The 27,507-nt window shown below is 38.5% G+C and overlaps 1 protein-coding gene across 9 annotated transcripts in view; it reads left to right on the top strand.

The window, feature by feature from the left end:
• Nucleotides 1–27,507, top strand: part of NEUROD1 (neuronal differentiation 1) — a 174,455-nt gene that overhangs the window by 110,574 nt on the left and 36,374 nt on the right. For all 9 annotated transcript variants that reach the window (XM_032479867.1, XM_032479864.1, XM_032479870.1 and 6 more), the window contains one exon: nt 21,490–21,590. The gene's annotated coding sequence lies outside the window, so the exon portion shown is untranslated. The remainder of the gene's footprint in view (nt 1–21,489; nt 21,591–27,507) is intronic.

Genomic DNA, 27,507 nt, shown 5'->3' with positions numbered 1-27,507 from the left:
GTTCTCCGCATTGTCTCCAGAATGCCTTTAAAAATACTCATCTAATTATGCCAGCCCCTTCTTTAAAATTCGGAATTTCCAATTTCCCATTGCCGTTGGATCAGGATCTTCATGGTATTCAGTTCTTCACCTACTAGTCCCTCATGAGCTCTACAGCGCTGTCTGTCCTCGCTTCCCCTGATCACTCCATCCACCACCTGCCAGCCCACGTGCACACACAAGTCCACACATCCACAACCCGCACACCCATAGAAGTTCAGCCATCCTGAACTCCTTTCAGTTCTGCAAGTACGTATGGGCTCATCTCTATCCACTGTTCCTTCCTCCTGAAATGCTCTTGCTTCGTCTTCCCACCTGCTACTTCCCACCTCTCTTTATCTGGATAACTTGTTCTCATCCTTCCAGGACTCATGTGGGTTCTCACTCATCTCCTCCAGGAAGCTTTGCCTGAACACTCCTGCCTGTGCCTAGGCTGAGTTCCTTTAATAGGTTGAAATGCAAGTTAATATCTACTTTAGGCTAAGATTTCACTAAAAGAAAGGGCATTGTTTCTTACATGTTATCTTGAAATTTTTTTATCTAGCAATAGAGATTCTAGCATACAATTCATATCCAAAAAGTTCAACATTAACATAGTGGTACTTCATTTTTTTCAGCTTTATTAGAGGTCCAACTGACATATTGAATTGTAAGATTTCTAAAGTGCATATTGTGATTTGATAGGCATACACGTTGTGAAAAGATTCCCACACCTGGTTAATTGACACATCCATCACATATTTATCTTTTTTGGTTGGAGAACATTTAAGTTTGTACCCTTTTAGCAAATTTTAATTATACAATCCAGTGTTATCAACTGTAGTCACCATGTTTTACATTAGCTCCTCAGACTTCATTTGTCTTATAGCTAAATGTTTGTATCCTCTTACCAAACTCGTAATTTCCCCCACCACCCACCCAGCTCCCCTGGCAACCACTTTTCTACTCATTATTTCTTATGAGTTAGATTTGAAAAAAAAATTTCCACATATTAGTGGTACCATGCACTGTCTTTGTCTGGCGTATTTGACTTAGCCTAATGCCCTCATAGTGGAACTTTAATGTAAGTTGTTTGTTAAAAGCAAAACATTTGGGCATTTAAAATTTTTCTCCTTTTTCATTTGCAAAGACTGAACACACAATTACTGTCATGGATTTAAAACACCCACAGGATTTTTTTTCAGTGTATGAGTGCTATGCACCGGTTAGCGTGTGAGAGAATGTGGCAGACTTTTCCAATTAATATTCTAACTCTTCCTGTTTATTGAATTGTGGTCGGCTCCTAATCTTACTCAGCAGCCTTTAGAATAATCTAAGCATTAAGCCTCTCTTGAATTCAATGGGAGCACTATGTTCAGCCAGGCTTCATGAAGCAGAGTGAGAAAGGGGACAGTCCTACAATGAAGAATGGAGTTTTCAACTGTCCTTAGATGATGACATTAAGAATGTTATAAAAAGGAGGGATTCAACTAATTAGGCCTGTTAAGTATGGATCTCAGCTGGCCCTTCAATACAGAGGCCCTTGTTGGAGATAACACTCTGCTTTTTTATTCTCTGGTGACTTCTAAAAAATAGTGCATACACTGCTTCAGAAGGGTCGGGAAATCCACTGGCTTCATTAAGATGTTAATGTGTCAAGAGATGTTATGGTCACTGCATAATTAAGAAGAACCCAAACTCCTTTCTAATAATGAACAGATGGCCAATTTAGTTCCAAGATTGTCAAACATTTGTTGATGGTGCCTTCATTCTTGACACAGTGCTAGGACTTATTCAAATACTGTCTTTATCAAGTCTGCACCTTAAGAGAGAGAAATTTGTGAGGTGTTACTTAACCTCTCTAAGCCTTGGTTTCCTGATCTGTAGAATAGAGGTCTGGAAAAGTGTACATCATACTTAGGTCTGAGGATTAGATGAGATCATCTCTGTGAAGAGAGAATCATAGTACCGGCTCATCGGGCTGAGTAAACATTAGCTATTTTCTTCCAAACTTAGCATATCAAATCTGTCATCGGAGGATATTTGGTGGGGGATTCTGCTGGTTCCCATTCCACTTTATGACGTTCAAGTAGTTAAAAATGCAGCTACCACACAAACCCTCGCCACCATTCCCTGTCCTTATTAAAACTCCAATGGAAGCTCAGAGCAAGAAGCTGTCATGATGGGGGCTGTGGTTCTCTTGATCCAGGAATTTGCATGACACATTTGGAGACAAATAGGTCTGCATTCATCTGAGGGCACTAATCGATACTCTGAAATTTACTCAGCACTTGAGAGAAGAATGACGGAAAATGTTTGTGTGTTTTCTCTTATTTTGCTCACAGCCCTTAAGACTCCCACAAGCTTTCCAAGTCCCCGTTTGCTCTCTCCATCTCATGTTTTACCTTCTATCTTCCTCCCACTCCGTTGCCAGCACCCCCTTCTAAGAAGCAATACCTATAACATTTTTGGACAAAGCTAAGTTATATGTGTTTCATGTTTGCACATGTTGAACTGCTTGGGCTGATTGAACTGTCATTGGTGTGGTGCTCTGGGCTGATGAAGAGCCAAAATAATGAAGGATAACAGCAGATTGAAATCGAGTTGTTCTGGAATTTGAAAATAAATGAGTCTTCTTTGGTGCCTGAAGGAGATAGTCTTTTTTTTTTTTTTCTTCTTTTTTGATGGAGGTACTGGGGATTGAACCCAGGGCCTCGTGCATGCTAAGCATGTGCTCTACCACTGAGCTATACCCTTCCCCCAAGAAGGGGATAGTCTTAGTGAAACTAAAAGAGGCATAATATTGTAAACTTTTACAACACATTCCCCTGTAGGGTTTTACAGACTGGAAATGAGGATCATTTAAGAAGGGATTGGATATGCTATGACTGGTAAATCATATCAAAATAACCTTCTTTGACTAACCTTTGTGCTGTTCTTGGGGTCAAATGATAAGTTAACTTTTTTTTTTCAAAATCCAATTATCAGCTCTGGGAATACAGGGAGTCCTAGATTTTTCATTTCAATGTAAAATGTAAAAAGTTATAGAGTGAAAATGTAACTTCAGATAGAATAGTGAAAGGATAGAGCACAAAGGCTGACGTTACTGTCATCATTACTCTTTAGAAGTCATCTGACCCATCTCATCATGCCAGAATGCTGCATGCTTCACTTTCTACCTCTGAAAGTCATGACTGATGAGTTGCTTGTTCATATTCTCTCAAGAAAAACCTTCATTCTGTTACGCAGGGATAGCAGCAAATTGGCAGTGTACACCAATGTAGCAAGTCGAAGGCGTGACCCCCGAGCTGCCAGCAGTCATAGATGACAGCACTTTCATAGTTGACATACCCACCAGTGGGTACGTCTTCACATGCTGTCGGTGGTGAAATTTTTCTTTTATGCACCAGTGCATGCAAACACCTCAGGCCAGAGGAGGATCTCACAGTGCCTTTTACTTTTCAATCATCACTTTTTAAATCAGCACAGTCTTAAAGAAAACACTAGAGTCAGGATTTGGTAAACTAGTTGAGTTCCTGATCTTTTGCTTCTGTTTTCTTCCTCATACTCAGTTACACTAGTCAGTGACATTCCAGGATACACAGAAAAGCAGAATTAGAAATTTAGCCGGTTAGTAAAACTGGTTGCTATTTTAATTGGACACATATGTTTATCAGACTTCAGAAATACCTGTTTATCAATCGGAATTTCGCCCTTTTAAAGTAGCAAATATGACTTTTTTTTTTAACCACAAATGTGTTTTTTGGGTTTCTGGCTCCTCCACCCCCAGAATGAATTAACTATAGTTAAGTATAGAACAAACAGACCATCAGAAAATGTTCAAGCTTTACAAACCATGGATAAATTGGACATGGTAAGGAACTTCAAGCTTTACTGGATTTATTCAGTGGCTTTCTCCAAAGAGCTAGGATACAGCTGTAGCTATGTTTATTTGAAAGAAGCAAAATTGTGTTTAACAGATACTTCTTATCTTTTAGGAGTCCTAGCGTTAGCTGTGATTTCTCTTTTTTCCTTATGGATTTAATTGATACTACTGTAAAATTCCCTTGTATAAAGATTCCAATAAAATTGTAAAATGTAACAAGAAAAAACAAGATTTATAACTTGTGCCTAAGAAAAAAAAAGTAATTGTCCCTCCCAATCAGGAAAAAGCAACTCCTTCAAATGAAACATGAACCATGCCATAGTCAACAGATTAGAACTGTATCTAGCAAGGAGGTGAAGCAAGATAACAGACTCTTGATGGCAACACCTCATTTTTGCCTCCACACATTTTCCTGCCTTGAAAGCCTATATAAAAGTATAAATCCAACCCAGAGATATGTTAAGGCTTTGGAGAGTTCCAGCAACCCATTTTATAGATTAGACATTGAACTCAGCCTTTGAATTCAGGATCAAATGTGTATAGCACACCATGTCTGGCTTTGCAAATTTGATCAATACTTTTAAGTGAAAGTAGAGATCTAGGGAAAGACGTTGCCTTAAAGATAGCTGTAATTTTGGTAGATGTTTGAGCAGAGCCTAAATTCAGAATTAAAGTGTTTGTTTTCCAAATGTCTGGGGCAGTTGGACCAAAAAAAAGGCCTCCTTAGAAAAGTGATGAGGTTCATCATTCCACCAGTTCCTCACATCCCGCACACTAAGGCGCTTGTAAGGTTTCACCCGAAAGTTGATGGGACATGGAAGCCATTTCAACAACAATACAAAGAAACCGAATTCGGTGTCTTGTCTGAGGTCCCACAACCCAATTTAAGGATTGTGCTATTTCTCTTTGGATTCTTCTCCCCAAATAATGGTAGTGTTGATTTCAGTTGGCTTCTAGATGACCTTTCTAGCACCAGTGCCCTCATGTGCTTCCTGCAAGGGCTTCCTGGGGTTCTAACCTGTGGATGCCACAATCTCCCTGATTTAGAATTGTGTTTGTGGTGTTAGCGCTACCCTAAGGAGAAGTAGAACAAGTTTCTAAGCAGTGGAAGAACTAATCCTTACCTATTCTGTTACATGTATTCTTCCCTGGTTTCCGAGATGACAGCTAGTTATCCAATACATTACACACAAAACTAAAACCAACCAAGCCAAACTAAGCCAAAACCAATACATTGATATATTCTGATTATTGGTAAGTTTGATGTGAGAGGACTAGACCTGACATCATCTTTCTGCCAGCATGCATTAGTGGGAATGTCTTGTGGGAACCCTTGGGAGATTATGTCTGAACCCAAAGAAATATTTCAAAGGTTGGGAATTCCAGGCTCTCTTCAGCATGTGAGGAAGGAGGTGTTTCAGAGCAAGTGGGTCTTGTGTCCACTTCCATAGGTAAATATTTAGGTAGTTCCTCACCTACCCAAAATTTTTATTTTACAACACCATGGGGAAAAGCACTGAACAAAGATTTGGTGATGATACAAAGTGACTGATTTATTAAAGCTGAGACTAAAAGATACCTCTGAAGTTTTATAGAATTGTGATCCCTCATCAGTTTCTGAAGATAGCCTTGTCAGCAAGTTTTATATCCACCTTACCCTTGCAGAGCTGTGCCAGAAACAAATACATCCCACTGCATCAGAAGCAGCTACCAGTACTTTCAGGGTTGTTTCATTCCTATCATTTCAGTAGATGTATTTGAAACTCAGTGGCCTGCCAAGATTGAGAATAATTAGTTCTCAGATAATTATACTTGATGTAACACATCATTAAAGAGAATGTGTTCCATCATTTGTCTTTGTTTTTGTATCAATTCCTTCTCAACCTCAACCCCAAGGAGAAATAAAGTTGCATGTTTAATGGCCGTGCTGCACTTAAGAACATACTATTTCGGGTTCTCTTTATGTCCAGTGAAACATGGTCTTTGAGAATTCTCAACCCACATACTATGCAAACTCTCTGGACTAAATGGGTCTTGCCCCTGTATGGTTTTTCACAATGCTTCCATTGATAACCTAAGATGTCAACTACCAAAGCAAATGGGGTGGTGATGTCATTGCTGATACGATTCCACCAAATCATACACTCTAGGGAGGCAAGAAAGATCCAAGTTGCAACAGCCTGGTGAAAGAAAGCATTGCAGGATTGAGGAGACCAGAGAAGTCCTTCAAATGGCAGCTTCTGATCAGGAAGAAACAGTGAAAACTATTCAGACTACACTAGCACCCTGCAAAGACAAGCAAAAATGTGGCTGCATCTTTTGGGGAGGGAGTGTTGCTTAAATATGAGGCAGAAATGCTAGGGAGTGATATTTCAAAGTCTACCATGTGACCTGGCAGAAAAAAAGAAAGCTATTATGTCATAGTCATTCTGCAAGGCACAAAATTTAAACTCAGGACATTCTCATCTTCATCAGTACTAAGGTATAAGACAGTAAACATAACCCCTGAAAGTTTCCCTCATTAATTAATGGGCCTTCCACCTTGCCTATCTGCCTGAATGGGTTTCAGGGTCTCAGAGAAGTAGGGAGATTTCCAGAAGCTCACATCTTTAAATACAAGAATTTCTTCTTATTTTTAACCCTTAGATTCTGAACACAGGGTGGGGCAGTTGATGGTAATTTGACCAGAAGTTGGCAGAAAATACTAAAAGATTTAAGGAGTGTCAACTTCAGAAATGCCAGTGAGTGCAGTCTGGAAAGAGAGCAACTCCCAGGAATACTGGGGCTCCAGGCTTCAGGACTTTTTTTTTTTTTTTATAGCAGCTTTATTTGTCATAGGCAAAAGCTGGAAATAACACAAATGCCCATCAACAGGTAAATGGAAAAACATATTGGGGTATATTCACACCAAGAAATATTACTCAGCAATAAAAAATGATGAACCGTTGATGCAAAGAGCAACATGTATGACTCAAAATAATTATACTGAGGGAAGACAGACAAAAACAGTATATACACTATGATTTCATTTATAGAAAATTCTAGGAAAATGTAAGTTAATCTGCATTGACAGAAAGAAGATTAGTGGTTGCCTGGGGAGGGAAATTTTGAGGGAAGAAGAGCAGGTTGGATTCCAACGGGGGTTGAGGAAACTTTTGGGCGGAATGGATCTGTTTATTATCTTGATTGTAATAATGGTTTCATGGCTTTATACATATGTCAAAACTCATCAAAATGTATACTTTAAATATGTACGGTTTAATCCTCATCAATTATGCCTCAATAAACCTGTTTTTTTTAATACACACACATTTATATCTATATTTGGTTTTTGGCTTTCTATCTATCCATACATTTTAGGTTTGTTTTTTTTTTTTAAATAAAACAATGTATACACCAATGGAACCACTACCACAATCAAGATAGCCAACATTTCCATCACTCCCCAAAAGGTGCAATTTTCAAACTCCCAATTTATCCCTTCCCATCCCCTTTAACTCCTGATAACCATAAATTTGTTCTTTATGTCTGTGAGTCTGTTTCTGTTTTGTAAATAAGTTTGTTTGTGTCCTTTTTTTTTTTCAGATTACACATATAAGTGATATCATATGGCATTTTTCTTTCTCTTTCTGGCTTACTTCACTTAGAATGATGATCTCCAGGTCCATCAGTGTTGCTACAAATGTAATGGCATTATTTTATTATTTTTTACAGCTGAGTAGTATTCCTGTGTGTGTGTGTGTGTGTGTGTGTGTGTGTGTGTGTGTGTGTGTGTGTGTGTGTGTATACCACCACTTCTTTCTCCAGTCATCTGTCGATGGACATTTAGATTATTTCCATGTTTTGGGTATTGTAAATAGTGTTGCTATGAACATTGGGGTGCATGTGTCTTTCTGAATTATATTTTTCTCTGGATATATGCTCAGGAGTGGAATTGCTAGATCATATGGTAAGTCTATTTTTAGTTTATTAAGGAACCTCCATACTGTCCTCCATAGTGGCTGCACCAATTTACATTCCCACCAACAGTGTTGGAGGGTTCCTTTTTCTCTACACCCTCTCCAGCATTTATCGTTTGAAGACTTTTTAATGATGGCCATTCTCACTGGTATGAGGTAATATCTCATGGTTAGTTTTGATTTGTATTTCTCTAACAATTAGTGATGTTGAGCATCTTTTCATGTGCTTGTTGGCCATCTGGATATCTTCCTTGGAGAGATGTCTATTTAGGTATTCTGTCCATTTTTTGATTGAATTGCTTGGGTTTGTTTGGTTTTTTTAATTAAGGTATATGAGCTGTTTGTGTATTTTGAAAAGTAGCCCCTCGTTGGTCACATCATTAGCAAATATTTTCTCCCATTCTGTAGGTTGTCTTTTCGTTGTGTTGATATCTTTAGCTGTGCAAAAGCTTTTAAGTTTAATTAGATTCCATGTGTTTATTTTTGCTTTTATTTCCATTACTCCAGGAGCTGGTTCAAAAAATATATTCCTGTAATTTATGTCTAAGAGTGTTCTGCCTATGCTTCCCTCTAGGAGTTTCGCAGTATCTGGTCTTACATTTAAGTCTCTAATCCATTTTGAGTTTATTTTTGTATATGGTGTTAAAATTCAGTTATCCAATGAATATTAATTGGACGATCACAGTACTATGATGAAGAATGCACAAGCTTTGCCATGAAGTTGCTAATTTATAGCTGGGGAAATGTACAAATAGACAGGCAGTTACTGTGCAGACTGGAGCAATGACTAAAATTAGATCTTAGAGAACAGGCATCTTTGTTAGGAGTGACTTCCAGAGGAGATAAGGTCTAGGTAGGGCTGGCAGGTGAATTTGAGTTAGGTGAGGGTGGAAGAGGACAGGAGGGCGTTCCAAGCAAGGCAGATCAGTCTGTACAAAGGCAAAAAAGTGAAAGAGACAAGGTGACTTTGGGGATAATGAAAGCAGTTCAGAATTTGCAGGAGCGTAGGGGGCACCCGTGGCAAGTGAGATAAGACCACAGATGTAGGCAGGGACCAGTTTATGAAGTCTTCTTTTTCCATCTTCTTTTGCTCCTGCATAGATTTGTTTGGCCTTGAAAGAACTCAGTATCTTAAAAATCAGGCTTTTATTTGGTATGCAGAGTTGATTTCCTTAAACATAAAAAAAAAAAACCCCAAATTATAGACTTGATTATAAATTTGGGGGCTTTAAAAAAGAATTCTCAAATTCTCTTCCCTTGGCAAAATTTCTCTCAGTGAAATACCAAAACAAAACCAAACCAAAAAAACACAATTTAACTTCAGATATTTCTGAGGTTTTTGTGTGGTGTCTTCCACCATATGGCATGCTCCACACTTCACAATTAAACTTCCTAAACACGGTAGGCGTTATTATTTCTTCCCCGCAGAGGGTCTCAAATAGCTTACGGTCCTGGTGTGTTCAAAGTCTAAAGTGACTTTGCTCCCCATCAAAGTTGTGATTATGTAATCATTGCTTGTAAAGGAAATTGATGTGATCATGTCTGGCCAGCAGGAAATTAAGCAGATAAGTGGTCAGACCATTACACGCAAGCTTTAATGGCCCGGCAGCTGGATACCTGTCTCCGTGTGTCACCATCCTCCACTTTGCTGTACAGACTCTGCATTTTATCTTCATATCCTTTCAATCATCATCACATATTATTTTAATTACTTTAAAATATTTAAATTATTGTGAAATATTAAAATAACTGTTAAAAACACCTTAACAAGCAAGGAAAGAATGGTTTTACAAAACCTCAGATGTGGAACTTATAACCTTTTATTGGCGAAACAGTGTTCAATAAATTAGAGAAAGGAATTTTCAAACAATAGCAGCAACAAATAAAGCACTTTAAAAAAAGTGTTATGAGGAATAAATCTGTGAATTTACAGCCATTAATTCTTGTAGAAGGATGTATTGTTTCCCTTTTCTGTATTTGAAAAGGGAAAAAATTCAATCCATGAAAGCATTACAGTCATCATTGAAGTTCTATAAAACCCAGCGAGCCCAATTTTCATCTTTAAGTCACATAAAATGTCCCTGGACATTTTGTATTGAAATGGACATAAATACAAACACAAATCACTATTATATTCTACTGTGTTATCCCTCAGATTGAAAAAAAAACACTTCTATCTCAGCTTACACTTAATTGTATTTAGGTTTAGGGAGTTAAAATTCCTATTTTAGAAATATGAAGGAGATGTTTAACAGGTTTTTGAGAAGCAAAACCTTTTGGGTATAATTGGATGAACTCCAAAAATTTATATTCGACTTCTCTTTGCCACTGTCTAACTGTGAGATCTTGAGTAAACAACTTTACTTTTGGGGACTCAGTGTCCTCATCTACGTTCTCTCTTATGGTTGCTTTCATTCTAATATTCTATGTTAAACTCTGTATTTTGTCTGTACTCAAAGTAAAAGACATGTTACTTAAGGATGTAACACAAGTAGTTGGGGGTAGGGGTGGGAATTGCAGTGTTGTGAATCACTAGAGGGGTCACCCTGGCAAGACTAACTTTCTAGAATGTCTAATGCTCAGCATATCACACAGTGTAAGTGTTCTACAGCTATTTTAAATACATGAGTGAATGAGTGAATGAATGCTTTAAGCTCAGAGAAGCTACCAAAGTTTCAACAGCTACCAAAGCTTTGACTGAAAATTTTGATTCTTATTTCATTAAAATTCTGTAGCAAATTCGATGTATGATGTTTTTTTAGGGGGTAATTAGGTTTGCTTATTATTACTTCTTTTTTAGAAGAGGTACTGGGGATTAACCCTGGACCTTGTGCATGCTAAGCATGTGCTCTACCGCATGAGCTATACCCTCCATCCCTTGGTGTATGAGTTTTGAAGTATCTGATTGTCTTTGGGAAGTTTTTCAACTCCTTACTTATCCAGACTTTCTGGTCTACCCACAGACTAGCATTCTAAAGAAATGCAGTTTTGAAACAGTTGAAAGAAACTGGTTAGAGAGTAGATGTTTACTTTTCACATTAGCATTTTATTGTCTGGTTGACGTGCCTTCTACCCACTCACTAAACAATCTTGGGCATGTTAATTCTCCGTCTTGGGTCTCTGGTTCTTTGAAAACTGGGAATAACAATGTTGACCTGTTTTGAGGAGGAAATAACTAACAAGTCATAAAGATCAAAATTCATCAGTGAGCTTGTGGAAGGCTAATCTCTAACATTAATCAGTGAGAGATACTTATTTGGTTGTTTCCTCTGAGGAAAACTTCTGGAAACAAAACAGTACCCATTATGAGATACGGGTTTTTTCCTTCCACAGTTGCCAAAGTTTGTTTGTTTGGTTTATTGGATTGTTGTTTATTGTGGGTTTTCTCCCCACCTACTTCTAATTTTCTTAAGGAGTTTTGGGAGTTAGGTCACTATCCTGTTGGGTAGCAGGTCACGATTTTGTTCATGATTCATCAAAAGAAATAATGAGGAGGTGACTAAACTTAAAGTCCAGAGGCAGCTTCTTTGTGGAAAAAAATTTAGTGCTGCAGCTTTTTTTTTTTTTTTTCTGTTAGTTGAGACAATATTTCTGGATGACTATTGCTAAATTTTAAATTAGATAATTTTAAAGACAATATAACAAAGTTATGAAAATACTATATCAAAAAAAAGATATAATCATTATAAATATCATACCTAGTTTTAGTGAAACTAGTTTCTTCTTCCATACAGGTTTTACTGACCCACAGTAATTAATCTTAACATCTGTTAAGGTCACTTGCATTGTGAAATAATAAGTTATCAAATAGCAGGGCCATAAGAGTGATGATTGCCTGTACGTGGTGCACCATATGGCCCAATTCAGTACTAATATAGGGAGTGTGACGTGCTTGGTAAACAATAGACATACTGTGGCCGGTGTTAACAAGAGTGGGTTTCTTTCTGTCTAGCAGTTGAGGTAGAGAGTCATACAATGATAAATTTTGGCCTCACAAAGATGAAGCTAATATTATTAGCCATTTATTGCAAAGGAACTTTAAATCTTTTCAAATTAAACTCATGATGTGTTTTAATCACTTGGTTAATGTTGGTAAATGATTATGCCTCAAGCCATTACGATAATGATCATTATTAGCAAGAGTCTGTTTTTACAATGTTTTTAATGTTTAAAATTAATCTAGAAGTCATGAGCCATTAAATCATTTCACCTGCAGCAGAATTTAAAAGATACATATTTCACATAACTGCAGTTTAAAAACAAAGCTAAGTAGGCAATGGAAAAATACACAAGAAAATCAAGCTGTTAACTATAGCGCCACCATGTGCCCAACCTCAAAATTCTATGTAGAAGGGAAAGCGCTAATACACGAAGGAAAATAGGTATGGGTGAAAAAGAGACCACAGTAAAAACCCCGGATAGATGCTGGTGATTGACCTGTATAATGAGGCTCAAAACTCTAAGAAATCAACTTCTAACTTTCTAGAATTAGAAGGTTTAACTGGGAAACGGCGACAAATCAGCAGTGGGTTGCCAGAGAGCCTGCAATTTGCAGAACTTGAATTACAGATGGAGATTAGGCTTTTAAACAGAAGCTCTATTTTCAAATGTAAGGGGGAAAAAATGTATACTGGAGTGATATGAAAGAGTTGACCATTACTTACAACATGGTGTCAGTTCCCAGCACAAAGAATTAAGTATGAACAAAAGAGAAAATTATTGTCCAAAACTTTTTAATCGAATTTCCTATAATCCGAAAAGCCTGTTATACTCTCCAGATGTCAGCTTTCACATCTGTAAAATGTTGGAATCAGACTAGATTATTTATAAGTCAGCTACCAGGCAAGAAATCCTATGGCAAGAATCGCTTCAAGGCATGTGGCTCAGCAAATTTTGTGCAAAAATATACATATAAATTCTTGTACAGAATGAGATTGTACTCTAATAGTCTAATTAATAACATATGTTAAGTTGAAGTAAAGCACTAAGAGGTATTACAGAAAAAAAATAGAGAAACAGAAAAATCGTCTAAATCCAGAAAAAAGAAATAGAAATAATTCTTACCAGCAACGTTTTAAACATTTATTTATTCCTTCATATCACAGGTATATCTTGATTTCCAGCAAAGTGCCAGGCATGGTGCTAAGTTCTAGGGATAATGACATATCCTAGAAACTATTCTCCCAGAAGGAAAACTATCACTGATAGAAGAAACTCAAAGCAGGGTGAGGCCAAGGAGATATGGGTTGAAAAAGAGTGAAAAACTGGATTAGTTTCCAAGAAATATGCAACATCATTTCAGTCTATAGACTAAAGTATCTGACCCCACCCTTATGAGCTGTCCCTGGAAATGCTGTTTTCATTGTTAGGCCCCATATCATAAACTGAAAAATAACCCACCAAACAAAAATGACTAAGGGAATGACGTTTGAATGACTAATGGGAGAAACTTAAGAGGAGCTAAATATAAACCATCTATATAGACTGACTAAATGGGGTCTGAAAATAGAACACTGATGAGGGGGTGGTATTGTTTTCCAGGGCACAAGGAGATAACACTGGGAGTGAGCAGTAAGAGGGGTTAGGAAGAGGAAAATTTAGACAGTATCAGAAGAAAAGCTTCCTGTCAGAGAAACTCATTAGCTTAAAACCTCACTAGGGGAGACTTTCCACTTGTTGCTCTGTTGGGAGCCCACTGACTGGAGCTCTGAGGTGTATATTCCTAGTCTCCCAGGAGGACAGTGGGCTGGCCGTACCTCTCCATTTCTCATTTACACTCTGCCACTGGTAAGGAGAGGACTGGAAAATCATGATGACACGGGGTCAAGGAAAAGCAAGTGTGTTGTTAGTATAACATGGACATGGATTATGGAGTTTTTCAAAATTTCAAACTACCCAATTAAACCATTTTTTCCCCTTCACCTGCTGTTTCTCTCCCATTGGTTTGACTCTAAGAGATACACAGACTCAGTACTCTCCTTCCCTGAGGATACAATTCCAGCCCTTAATATCATTAACTAGACATAATATAAGAGAGATTGTCTAAAAGAAGTCATACTTGCCATGTACAACAATTCAGATTCCTGGTTCTCTTTCTCTTATCCTGAAATAAGGAAATTATGCAGGAAAAAGTCACTTGGCCAAGGTGAGTTAGTTCAAGAGCATTCAGTCAGTCAGATCTGACTTGTCTACAGCCTCATGTCCCATGACAGTGACCTCCAGGGAATCAGAATGTCTCCTGATCTTGTCGGACAGGTGCACCCTCTCAGTCAGCCCATACTTGCCTCTAATCTGACCATGCCAGAGAGACACAAACACTAATTATCTTCTGTTGCCTTTTTTAAAGGGCAGGAAACAAAAAAAGCTCTGTTGTTTGAGCAACTGCTCTCTGGATTCTGTGACTAGGCACCTCTGCTTGGCTTCTATTCCCAGCCTGGGGATAGGAGCCAGCTGTGTTATTCTCTTAACTTCTGCTTTGTGGTTTGGACCTTGGCTCTTTTACTTACTTATGTGACTTCCGACTTGAACCATTTGCCTTGTTCCTAGACTGACAACTGGCTGCACTGTTTTTAGTTTCCTGATTTTTTTTTCCCTCACCTGGACCTAGGCTATGACTCGGATATTAATTCATAGAACTTTGCCTTAATCTTTGCTTTGATTTATGGGGTAATTAAAAAAAATTGTTTCAGGCTTAATCTGCTCAGCTCTTCTGGGACAAAAACTCTAGTTTCCAGACCTGTACCTCAGTATTTGTCATGTAAAAACAAAGCCATTTCATTTTTTCATTCTAAGTAAAGGAATCATTAAAGCAACAGTGACATCGCTGCCAAAGCAATAGAATGTAGTTTAAACCGTCATTTAAGTCATAAGCTGTTAGTTACCGTTAGTCGCTTTTACAGGCAAGGGGATTTTTTTTCTTTTACTAATAACTTTTTTTTTTAAGAATTGAAGTGGGGTTTTTTTGGTTTGTTTGTTTTAATATGAGTGGTTAGAAATATAGAGTCTAGAATAATCATATAACTGATACATCCAGTTGGCTTAGTAGAGCATTATTCATAACTTATTATGTGCACTCCATAATTTTCTTGCATAAGTAAATTATTGTTATGTCTTTTAAGTACAGCTGGCATTCACATTTTTCTTCCCTCCGTAATTTAGAGATTTTGATCAACAGACAGGTAAATAGATGGTCTTTCTTGATGAGTTATAATTAAAGTACTGAACACTTACTTATGGCAAAAAATAGATTTCCTTAAAATACACCTGTGAATATGTTTCAAGAGGACCCATGTGACTTCAGCAGCAGAAAGTACTCATAATAGAAAATTGCAGTTTTAAACTATGGTGAAGTACAAATACTAAAGCTCTAACATGTGCTAAACTATGCTGCCATTTATAGAGATTCTCTGATTTACAGAAATATCAATTCATTCCCCTCCTTACTTCAGCTGTTTCAAGAGAGCAAGTTGACAAGAACAGCAGCAGTGAACATGGCTGCCTAATTTCTCCTGCGTCATCTGCTTTAATTGTCAGAGCGTATGACTGGGGTACAGAGTATAGAATGACTTGTCTATCTGTATGTGTCCCCCACCCCCAAGTTTGTGATGTGGGCTTCCAGGCCACATGGATTTTGGAATTCTATCTAATCTAGCAATTTTGCACCCAAGGTTTGAACCGTAGATCAGAGGTCAACCTAATAATCATTTGGAACTGCATGGAACCAAAAAGAAAACTTTTCACCTCTAAACCATCATGCTATGCCTTTTTGGGGGGGGGGGAGCAGGATTAAGCAATAAGTAATCTTTAGAAATCAAAAAATTTGTAAATAACAGATCCTGAATCTGAATCTTAGAATCTTAGACATTTTAGGAATTGGGATTTAATTATATCCAGTTTTGTTAATAATATCCATTTAAATCACATGTGATTACCATTTTTCTAGATTGAAAAGATCAAATGGCAGCTTTGCAAGGTTTAACTACATAAAATCAGAGCATACTAAGAAATTTCACTGAGCACAGCTATGTGCTAGACATTCTATTAGACATATATTTTTATTATATTAGAGCTTTACAAGACCCTGCAAGGTAGATGGTATTATCATTCCCATTTATAGAAGAGAAAATTGTGTAATTTGACAAAGCTGACATTGCTATTAGGTTTCAGTTTAAACCTATGTTCTTTTCACTGTGCTGCGCTGCTTTCTTAGATCATGTCAGAAGTATATGAGCCCACTGGCATGGACTCACATATAAAAGTCCAGGGTGACAACTGCTGCCTCTGAGTTTCAGCACTAAGCCCCTAGAGTGATACTGTTCCTCAGTGCGGCCAACTGGTTACTTCATAGCAGGTTGGCTGCATTGGGCCCCTTTGATCCTAGAAAGGCTGGTTGTCCATCATCACAGAGATGGATACCTTTTCCAAGTATAGCTTTGCGTTTTTTGCCTGCAGAGTCTCAACCAACACTGTTATTTGGGGACATCCACAGGCATGGATCTGAGACAGCACAGCACCCAACCAGTTCAAAGCAAAGGAGTTACAGGACACAACTGTGGGATCCACTGTTCTTATACCACACCATCCAGAAGCAGCCAGCCTCAGAGAGCGCTGGACCAGCCTTCCTGAGGCACAGCTGAAGCTTCAGCTCAGAGGCAGCCCTCTGCAAGGCTAGGGTTCCATCCTCCAGGAGGTAGCCTCTGCCTTAAATCAAGAAGTTCCACATGGTTCTGTGTTCCCAGTAGGAAGAATACATGGATCTTGGAACCAAGGATTGGAAGCAGGATTGGCTTTCCATCCCTCCCGGTGACATATGGGGGATTTTATGCTTCTCACAACGATGAACTCCCCAGAGAGACAACACTCTTTCCAGGGAAGAAAGACGGGGTCCCATTGATCTGTTAGCTTTGGCTGCTACTGGAGCACCATGGACCAGCAGGCCAGAAGAAGAATGATCATGGCAGGGCACTGGCAGGGGAATTTACCTTGATCAACAGGAGGAGGTAGGGCTGCTTTTACAGAATAGGGTCTGAGAGGCATATGTGTGGAGCCCAGGTGATCCATCTGGGCACCAACTGATACCTCCTTGCCCCACGTTAATGGTTAACAGACGTGTCCAGCAACCTGATGTGAAAAACATGATTGCCAAAGGCTGAGACATTTATGGAATAGAGATTCAAGTAGCATCACTAGGTAAGGCACTTAGACATTCCAAGGTGGTAGCAGAGAATGAGGGGAATTCAGGCTGCATAATGGAGGGTACCAGTAACAGCCCTGAGGCCAACCAGTGATAGGAACTCTCGTTCACCCAACTCACTTCCCTGTAAATTTCTCCTCGTGAAAACAGGCCCATGGGAACCATGAGGAGCTTTCCCCAAACTGAAATGGAGAATTAGTTCTGTGCAGTAGGAGGCATGGTCTCAGGTCTGCTGCTGTGGGGAGCGTAGTTGACTGCTGGTCCCAGTTCCTGCTCCTCTGGATCCATTTCAGTGTTCACACTGAGGCTACACCTCCCACAGGGTGCTCTCAGCCAATGGCTGGGCTGAGCTCAGTGAGGGGAGTATTCCCAACCCATTCCTGCTAGACACAGAATTCCCATGACTGGCTATTTGGGTTTGAAAATTCCCCAAGTCCTAGAGCACGGCTACAACTTTCCTAGAACTATACTTCAGTCTGAGACTCTTTCTACCCAATTCTCCTTCCTTCCTCCCATTCTTCACAATTGTAAGACCTGCATCATAGTCTGATGCTCTCCCCACTCTCTCCTGCTCCCTCCTCTTTAACCTTCATAGTTTTTCAGGGAATAAATCTCTTGCATGTCTAGTCTCACCTTGGTGACTGCTTCTCAGAAGACCTAAACCAGCATAGAAACCAAAATCATTGTAGCATCCCTCACTGTCATCTGTGACCAGAAGTGGGCAGCATCCCAATGTCTGTCACCAGTGCTAGTACTCTGCCCCTTTCCACCAATGATAGGAACCACAGATCTTTCTCCAAAGAGGATCAAGAACACATTTTCCACTTAATATCCTCCTAGCTTAAGGAGTTTGGTATGGGAGATAGAATATTAGATTAAATAGTTAAGATGGTTTTACATCTAACTTTTAAGCTCAAGTAAATTCTGTAGCTACAGTCTGCGTCAGTAATGTCCTTGCTCTTCTATCATCCAGCTTGTAGGTCATCACTATTTCTTGTACTTCTCATATCACCAGTTGAAGGCTTCAAAGAACTCGAGGTGGAGGTGGTATATCCCAGGCGAGTTCACGACCTTCATTTTTTTCCACAAGGAGACAACAGACTCCTGCATGTGCTCAGGCTGCTTGCTTCCAGTCTGTCCCCTCATTCTGGAGCTTCTCCCAAGGTGCCCGGGGCATTTCTTCACTTGCCCTTTCAGCACGTAAAGCACACAATGTATAGAATTAGAGCAGATTGCTTAAATCCTGGTTCTAAAACTTATTCTGAAAACATAGGCCAATCAATTACCCTGACCCTAGTGTCCTTGTTGCTAAAGGGAAGTGTTGATACTTCCTTTAGGTGATTGTTGAAAGTATTACGTAAAAGAGCAGTTATAAATTGTCAAAGAACATATAACCATTAGTTGTCATTATTTATTACTTCCTCCCCATTCAAACAGATCCTAAACCACAAACTTTTCTCAGTTTGACTAGATGGAGATCAGTTCCCTCAATTCTTTGTTTTCCATTCTGAACGTGAACTTACTCTCATTCTCTATATGATTAAAAGCACAGCATGGCACACTTATCTAGAAACATCCGAAAGTGCTTCACTCTTCTTCTGTTTTCTGTCTGCATTAGTGTTTTCTCTCATATTTTATAATCTCTCAGAGGAAAAGCACCCCAAATGAATAATTATTTTGACACACATCTAACCCCGTGATCTGTACAACTAAGCATATAATACACATTTAAATAGTTATGGTAATTTTCTTTCTTTCTTTCTTTCTTTCTTTCTTTCTTTCTTTCTTTCTTTCTTTCTTTCTTTCTTTCTTTCTTTCTTTCTTTCTTTCTTTCTTTCTTTCTTTCTTTCTTTCTTTCTTCTTTCCTTCCTTCCTTCCTTCCTTTCTTCCTTTCTTTCTCCCTTCCTCCCTTCCTTCCTTCCTCTCTTTCTTTCTTTTCTTTCTTTTTTTCTTTTCACATATGAGCAATCTCATATGGTATTTTTCTTTCTTTTTCTGGCTTACTTCACTTAAAATGACATTCATGTAACATCCATGTTGCTATAAATGGTGTTATGTTGTCATTTTTATGGCTGAATAGTATTCCATTGTATAAATACACCACATCTTCTTTATCCAGTCATCTGTTGATGGACATCTAGGCTGTTTCCATGTCTTGGCTATTGTAAATAGTGCTGCTATGAACATTGAGGTGCAGGTGTCTTTTTGAAGTAGGGTTCCTTCTGGATATATGCCCAGCAGTGGGATTACTGGCTCATATGGTAAGTCTATTCCTAGTCTTTTGAGGAATCTCCATACTGTTTTCCACAGTGGCTGCACCAAACTGCATTCCCACCAGCAGTGTAGGAGGGTTCCTTTTTCTCCATAGCCTCTCCAGAAAGAAAAAGACAAATGAACATAAATACAAAACAGAAACAGACTCATAGACATAGAATACAAATTTGTGGTTGCCAGGAGGGAGGGGCGTGGGAAGGGACAGACTGGGAGTTTGAAATTTGTAGATACTGGCAGGCATCTGTAGAATAGATACACAAGATTATACCGTATAGCACAGGGAAATATATACAAGATCTTGTGGTAGCTCACAGTGAAAAAGAATGCGACAATGAATATATGTATGTTCATGTATAATTGAAAAATTGTGCTCTACACTGGAAATTGACACAACATTGTAAACTGACTATAACTCAATTCAAAAAAATTGTGGTAAGTTGTAATGGGGTAAAAATATTCAGTGCCTTTCCCTGCTGGATCCTCCCAGTGGATCCCCTCCCAGTGACAGGATTACATTTCCTACCCAAAGATTATCAGGCTTGGCCAGATGACTCGCTTTGTCCAATGGTATGTTTGTACAAGTGACATGAGACACTGATGAGCAGAGGCTTTAAGAAATATGGTGTGATTTAACATTGCTCTTTCCCCACTTTGCCTTAAGAAAGCCAGTGTTCCATGTAGGGCCTTCTCCTTTGGCTTGGATATCGACTAAAGAGGACCCAGCGCAAACTTACAGTGTGAAAGAGAAATAACCCTTTGGTGTTGCAAAGATATTTTGCCCATGATTATTTTGAAAGCCCACCTAAGCCCACCTAAGCTGACTGACCCAATTGTGATAGCATATTGTCTCAGTGCGCTGTTCAGTTTCAGTGTGTGTGTTATCCCACAGACTTGAGTGTGGAAAAAAGAGCACATGTCTTTATCTCTGTGTATTAACTGGACTCCTTTGAAGGTTAAGCTTTTGGAAACCAAATTTAAGAAGCTTTAGAGCTATTTTACTTTTCCCTCTGATATGCACCCCCTCTCTACTAACAAACCACAGAACCTGCAGCTGGAGTGAATATTGGAGAGGGGGAACTGCAAAATATAAGCAGAAAACAAACAAATCTCAAATTATTATTTAGCCAGATTCTTAAAGTGTGGAGGAATATAAAGTGAGAAAAGAATGCAGGGTGTTCTGAAATTAGGTCAGTATATTTTGCTTATCATGAACCATTCTCTTTCATTAAGACCCTAGGAATTCTCAGTTTATGACTGCAGACATACTTAAAAGAAACATAAAAACAGTATTCTTAGATTTTGTTCCACTTTCATTTCTAAAAACTTAAATAGGCTTGTGATTTCCATTATCCTATAATTTTGTACAAAATGAAACTAGGATGAAAAAGGAAAGTTTTATTTGTTGCCAGATATCCTCTCTACATGACATCTGGATCTGTAGAACATCTGCACGATTGACAGTCTTTCAACTTTTCATCTGGGTGTTTGGCAAATATGGAGAAAATATTTCCTATCTAAATCTAATTCTTATTCTTATGCAAGGCTATTCTAATAGCATATTTGTTAGTATTCCTATCATCCTATTATCTTATCAAACAAAATATGGATACAATTTTGGAGCAAAACAACAGATTGTTTAATGTTACGGTGCATGCCCACATGCAAGAACTGATAGTTGAAAAGGAAAAAATTTTGGTGAATTCTTTTTCCATAGCAATCAATCTATTTCAAGAGAGATTAACAATATAATATATCAAAGCACTCACTCCACATTCAGTGGTCTCTGTTGTGTATGCCTTTGATGTGAGATAAGAGAATTCTGTTCTTTGGCCAGATGCTGATAGAGCCCTATAACATCTGCATGGATGTCTGCTTGGCACTTAGGGTAAGGGGGGAAATTTGATTGTACTCTTGAGGTTACAGAACATGGAGACAAGCATCATAATCACCCTTCGCAAAAACTCCAAGGGGCTCAGTTACATGTTTTTACCTTGTCAACATCTGTCAAGAACCACATGTCAATTACTACTCCATCTTTTCTCAGGTAATAAAGGAACCGAGAACTCCCAAATGAACAGTCTTTATCTTTCCAACAATATGCCCCAGGCTTTTGCTTTTAGATGTAACCCTCATAAATTTTTGTCATTTTCTGCTTACAGGGATCTTGGCAGAGAAAGAGGCCTACATGGAAGAAAAAGATGTTACTTTCAGTACAGCAAACACACAATTGTCTGCTTCAGGATACTGAATACGAAGAAAGGTAGGGTAAATTTATCTGAGCTATTTCACCTTCCTTAGAGCCATCCCTGTTTTACTGAAAAGATCACCTAACAGCTGATTTCCATTCAGTCTCATTCTTTTATGCTTGTACAATTTTATCTTCTTTTTATTTTTCAACTTATTTATTGGCTTATGCAGATGTGTGTGTGAGCACACGTGCACACAGCTTACCTAGCAGAACCCCTTATAAAGTAGTGAACAAGTACGTGGCGTTGCCCCACTGTGTGCCTAGGGTGAGTCCCATAGCACCTATGCTTCAAAATAGGTGGTGAGAGAATCAAGTTGTTGTTTATGTAATGCCTGAGGCAATGTCATTTTCTTCTAAAAGACAGTCCCCTCCCACCAAAAAAGAACAGAGATCTTATTTTAGCAGAATTGTTTTATACAATTGTTAATTGGTTGAACAATGTTAAATCACCATTTGCCTTCAATTCCAAATGTACCGTTTGTCACGGCTTTTAGACACGAATCAGCAGAAAGGCTCCGTATTTCAGCTCAGACAGGTGGGTGAGCATCTGAAATTAGGTGAGCACAGAAACAGAAAACTTGGAAAGAAATGTCAGTGCATTTCCAAAGTTTCTCTGGTAAGAAAATGGTTGGAAATAGGTACTTAACAAATTTCACTGGTGGGGAGCCTATGATGCCCTGAGGATTTGTGTTCTGTTACGAGTGTTCTGGGATGCTTTTTCTCCTACTGAAATTTTTATAGGGTATGATTTTTCTACTGTCAGTACATTGACATTTTTGAAACGCATCGTATGCAGAGCATAGTTCTAGATGCTAAAAGCAATTGCAAGGTCAAGAAGACCTAGATCTTGCCTTGAGGGGTTTCACTGGGATGTCAGTGCCACACACCCACATGAAGAATACAGAGTGGTGGATTACAGATGGCCACAAATTCTCTGTTGCTCTTCCCATCAAGGAGTAAACTCTCTTTCCTCACTCCTTTAATCTGGACAAGTCTCATGGCTTCTTTTGCCAACAGAGTGTGGCAAGGTGATGCTAAGCCAGTTCTAAGCTCATCCTTAAGAGGACTGGGAGCCTCTGCTTTCTTCCTTTAGGAAGACAGCCCCCATACTGTAAGAAAGTACAGTCTATCCCTCTAGAAAGAGGCCATGTGAAGTGGTCCTAGTCCTAGAGACCAGGTCCTGGTCCCAGAGAAAACATTGAGAGTGAGGCCATATGAAGGAGAATTGGCGTACTATAGCTGACAGCACAGGGACCCAGGCATGTGAGAAAAGCGTTCTTAGACCTTCTGGCCACCCCAACCACCAGTTGAGTGCAGCTTCCTGAGTGACTCCAGCAAATACCAAGTGGAACCAAAAAACCATCTACAACCTACAGAATCATGTGAAAGAGCAAGTTATTCTCGTTGTAATCCCCCTACATTGGGGAACTATTTGTAATGCAGCAAAATTAACTGATACAACTTACAAGTCAACATATACAACAAAATTTACAGAGAGCCATATAGGAGCACAAAATGAGTGCCTGCAAGGAATTCTGAATTAAGGTGTGAACAGAAGTCACAGGAGGCAGTAGAGTTTGACAGATTTAGTAGTAAAACCTATGTTTTAATCTTTGTCCTACACTTTCTATCTTTGTGATCTTGGGCAAATCAGGACAATTTTTGGGATTCAGTTTCTTAATCTATAATGTAGAAATGATAGTTCCTACTACCCAGTAGTATGGTAAAGGTAAATAAATTGGATTTTATGTCTATCTATCTATATCCATATCCATATCTATATCAATACACACACACACACGCACACGCAGCTCTTAGCACAGTGCCTCACACAGATTAAGAACTCAGCCTGGCTATTGTTCTTATAAAGTAATCACGGAAGGGATTTCTAGAGAAGGAGATTTTGATTTGCATAAAAATTAATCCATACTTTTTTTTAATTGAAGTATAGTTTTTTTGTTTTTGTTTTCCTGAAATAATGAAGTATAGTTGATTTACAGTGTTGTGTTAGTTTCTGGTGTACAGCACAGTGATTCAGTTATACTATAGATTTTTATTTTGTAGTCATGAGATAGATTCATTTCATTTGTCCCTGAATCTCCAGGTATAATTCAGTTTTCTCTTGTTCCCAGGTAAGTTATGAATTTGCATTGATTTGTATTAAGAAGGGTGACATGGGTCATTTTGCATGAGAGTGTCTGAGACAGAGTCTGTGATGAGTTTCAAAACCCATGTCCTTTCCTGTTAAGCACACAGTTAGATGTAGGTTTGGCCCTGAGACTGAATTCTGGCTAGTGCAATGTTGGCCAAAATCAGCACCACTTCCAAGCCTGGCCCATAAAAACCTCCTACCTCCAATTCCACATGATTTCCCTTTCCAGTTGGTTGGAACTGAGATCCCTGAAGGGTGACCCTTGGGATCCACATGTTAAAGATAGTGGATCCACAGACAACAGGGGATTGAAACCCCAAACAGCACTAGAGAAGAGCTGCCCAACCAGGAACTACCTCGCTGGACTGTGACATGAGCAAGAAAGACTTCTTTTGTGTTGTCACTGGCAGTTTAGTGTTTTTGTATTATAGCAGCAATTATTATTGTAATTAATGGTCTTAATGGTATTCTTGTAATAGGCCAGCAACATCCAGCTCATTATTTTTCTCTGCCCACTATCCAGCCTTCTTTTCCACAAAAGTAAACCTAATCACCCTTTATTTCATTCATGATCTCCCTTCTCAACTGTGCATTCTTCTCTCTCTCTCTCTACTTTGCCACTGCCGAGGCCACCAAGTTATATACCTTCTCTCTTTCAAAGCTACAGAGATTCTTCCCCAGTGAGCTTCCTCCAACTAAATGGAAACAGAAGCTTGCCTTTCCTCTCCATCCTTATTGCCATTTCCATTCTTTTTTACTCAGAGCAGGATTTCTGGATATAGGTGATGCTTACTTTTCTGTAAAATGGTGGATTGTCCTTAAATAGTTAACAAATTTAAATAAATAATAGCTGTCATTTATTGAGTACTTATTTTATACACAAGACCTATGTGGCGGGGAGGGTTTTATAGCTCAGTGGTAGAGCTCATGCTTAGCATGCACAAGGTCCTGGGTTCAATCCCCAGTAACTCTGTTAAAAAAAAAAAAAAAACCTAATTGCTTCCCCCCACCCCACCAAAAAAAAAAAAAAAGACCCTATATAAGTATTTTATGTTAATTAAATTGTATAGTCTTCATAACAAACCTATCTGGTAAGTATTATTACTGTCTCCATTATACGGATAAGAAAACTAACACCCATGGTGTTTGGCAACCTGACAAAGTCACACAGCTGGCTTGTGGAAGAGACAGAAAATATGAAGCGAGAGCCTGTACTCTTGATTATAACCTTCACGGCTTCTCAACCTGTGGTCATAGGCACCATATTTCTTTACAGTGTACTAAATGTATATGTACAGAAGATCAGTTATGGAAAAAAGAACATGAAAGTGCTTGGTCATGAGATAGACCTAAAGTCCCTGGCAATATCCAATTTCATATTAGACATTAGTCTCCAGCCATTAGTTGCCTTATTTCCCGTGTTCTGTTGATCAAGAATTCTTGCTCAGTAATGTGTCACGTCTTCTTGTCTGTAGGGTCAGACACTCTGCTTCAGAGGAGAAGCAGGCAACCCATTCTGGTCACCAGTTAGCCCTTTTCAGTGAGACTGATAACCTCACTTCTCCAATGGTAAAAGCCTTCGATGCTTTTTCAGCTGGAAGCCTCCTTGCAATGCTAACTATTTTGCAGTGATGATTTTACTTATAATTTGGAAACAAAAACCACTCAAAACAACATCATGAAGACGAATATGCATCAAACACTTATTATGTGCCAGGCATTATGTTGATAACTTTACATATATTACATTGAATCCTCCCAGTAACCCCATATTGGAATTATATTATCCCTGCTTTTAAAAGTGAGAAAATTGAAGCAAAGATACTAGGTAATTTACCAAGATCACACAACAAGGAAGTAATATAATCTAGCCTTGAGCCCAGAGAGTCTAGCACTGAACCTGCCTTCCCAACAACCCAATAACACGGAGCACACGCCCTAAACACCTGATCTGTAGGAGGCACTTGGGGCAGTGAATGCCAACCTGGAAAACATTTTGCATTAAGCTTTGAGTATGTCTTGGACTCTTCTGTTTGTCACTGGGCAACACTCTTGGGTTATACTGGCAGTGAGAAGCTCCAGATTTGATGGAGGCAGGTAAAAGTGTATAACTCAAATTAACGCACATATATTTTAAGAGATGTACTTTATTATAGCTTTCTTTGAATAACAAATCCTTTAAAGGCACTAAACTGGGGTGGGTATATGTAAATTGATCTTTATACTCTCTTTCTACAAACACACACATAGGGAACAACTTCTCCATAAGTATCCCTTGGTAGTTGACTTCTTTACTTGGGAGAGAAGCACTCTAACTCCAGAATACAGACATGACATTCATGAACTCTTTGCCTCCACACATGCTAAGAAGGGGCAGTATATTGGGTCAAAAAAGAGATGAGGCTAGAAAGAAATGTGCCATGTTCTTCAGACTTTTTTAGGGCCTGAAGAGCACACACACACTAGAATCTCAAAGAAATTATGTGTATGATTTATATAGGTTAATGGACATTTTTTCTTTCTTTTTTATTGAAGTATAATCAGTTACAATGTATCAATTTCTGGTGCACAGCACAGTGTCCCAGTCGTACATATACATACATATATTCATTTTCATATTCTTTTTCATTAAAGGTTATTGCAAGATATTGAATATAGTTCCCTGTGCTAGACAGAATAAACTTGGTTTTTTTAAGTCTATTTTTGTATATAGTGGCTAACATTTGCAAATCTCAAATGCCCAGATATATCTCTTCCCATCCCCTTCCCCCCGATAACTGTGTTTGTTTTTATGTCTTTGAGTCTGTTTCTGTTCTGCAAATAAGTTCGTTTGTCTTTTTTTTTTTAAGATTCCACATATAAGTGATATTATATGGTATTTTTCTTTCTCTTTATAGCTTACTTCACTTAGAATGACAATCTCCAGTTCCATCCATTTTGCTGCAAATGGCATTATTTTACTATTTATTACTGCTGAGTAGTATTCCATTGTATATGTATATCTAGTCATCTGTTGATGGACATTTAGGTTGTTTCCATGTCTTAGCTATTGTAAATAGTGCCACTATGAACATTGGGGTGTATGTATCTTTTTGAATTAAGGTTCCCTCTGGATATATGCCCAGAAGTGGGATTGCTGGATCATATGGTAAGTCTATTTTTAGTCTTTTGAGGAATCGCCATACTGTTTTCCATAATGGCTGCAGCAAACTACATTCCCACCAACAGTGTAGGAGGGTTCCCTTTTCTCTACAGCCTTTCCAGCATTTGTTGTTTGTGGACTTTTGAACGATGGCCATTCTGACTGGTATGAGGTGATACTTCATTGTAGTTTTGATTTGCTCTTCTCTGATAACTAGGGACATTGAGCATTTTTTCATGTGCCTGTTGGCCATTTGTATGTCTTTATTGGAGAATTGCTTGTTTAGGTCTTCTGCTCATTTTTGGATTGGGTTGTTTGTTTTTTATTATTAAGTTGTATGAGCTGTTTATATATTCTGGAAATTAAGCCTTTGTCAGTCACATCATTTGCAATGATTTTCTCCCATTCCATAGGCTGTCTTTTTGTTTTGCTTGTGGTTTCCTTTGCTGTGCAAAAGCTTGTAAGTTTAATTAGGTCCTGTTTGTTAATTTTTGCTCTTATTTCTATTGCCTGGGTAGACTGCCCTAGGAGAATATGGCTAAGATTTATGTCAGAGAATTTTTGCCTATGTTTTCTTCTAGGAGATTTATCCTGTCTTGTCTTATATTTAAGTCTTTAAACCATTTTGAGTTTAT

Source organism: Camelus ferus, chromosome 5, assembly GCF_009834535.1.
Source record: "Camelus ferus isolate YT-003-E chromosome 5, BCGSAC_Cfer_1.0, whole genome shotgun sequence".
NCBI lineage: Eukaryota > Metazoa > Chordata > Mammalia > Artiodactyla > Camelidae > Camelus > Camelus ferus.
Note: the sequence above shows the minus strand (reverse complement) of the source record. Positions and strands in the feature narration are given on the sequence as shown.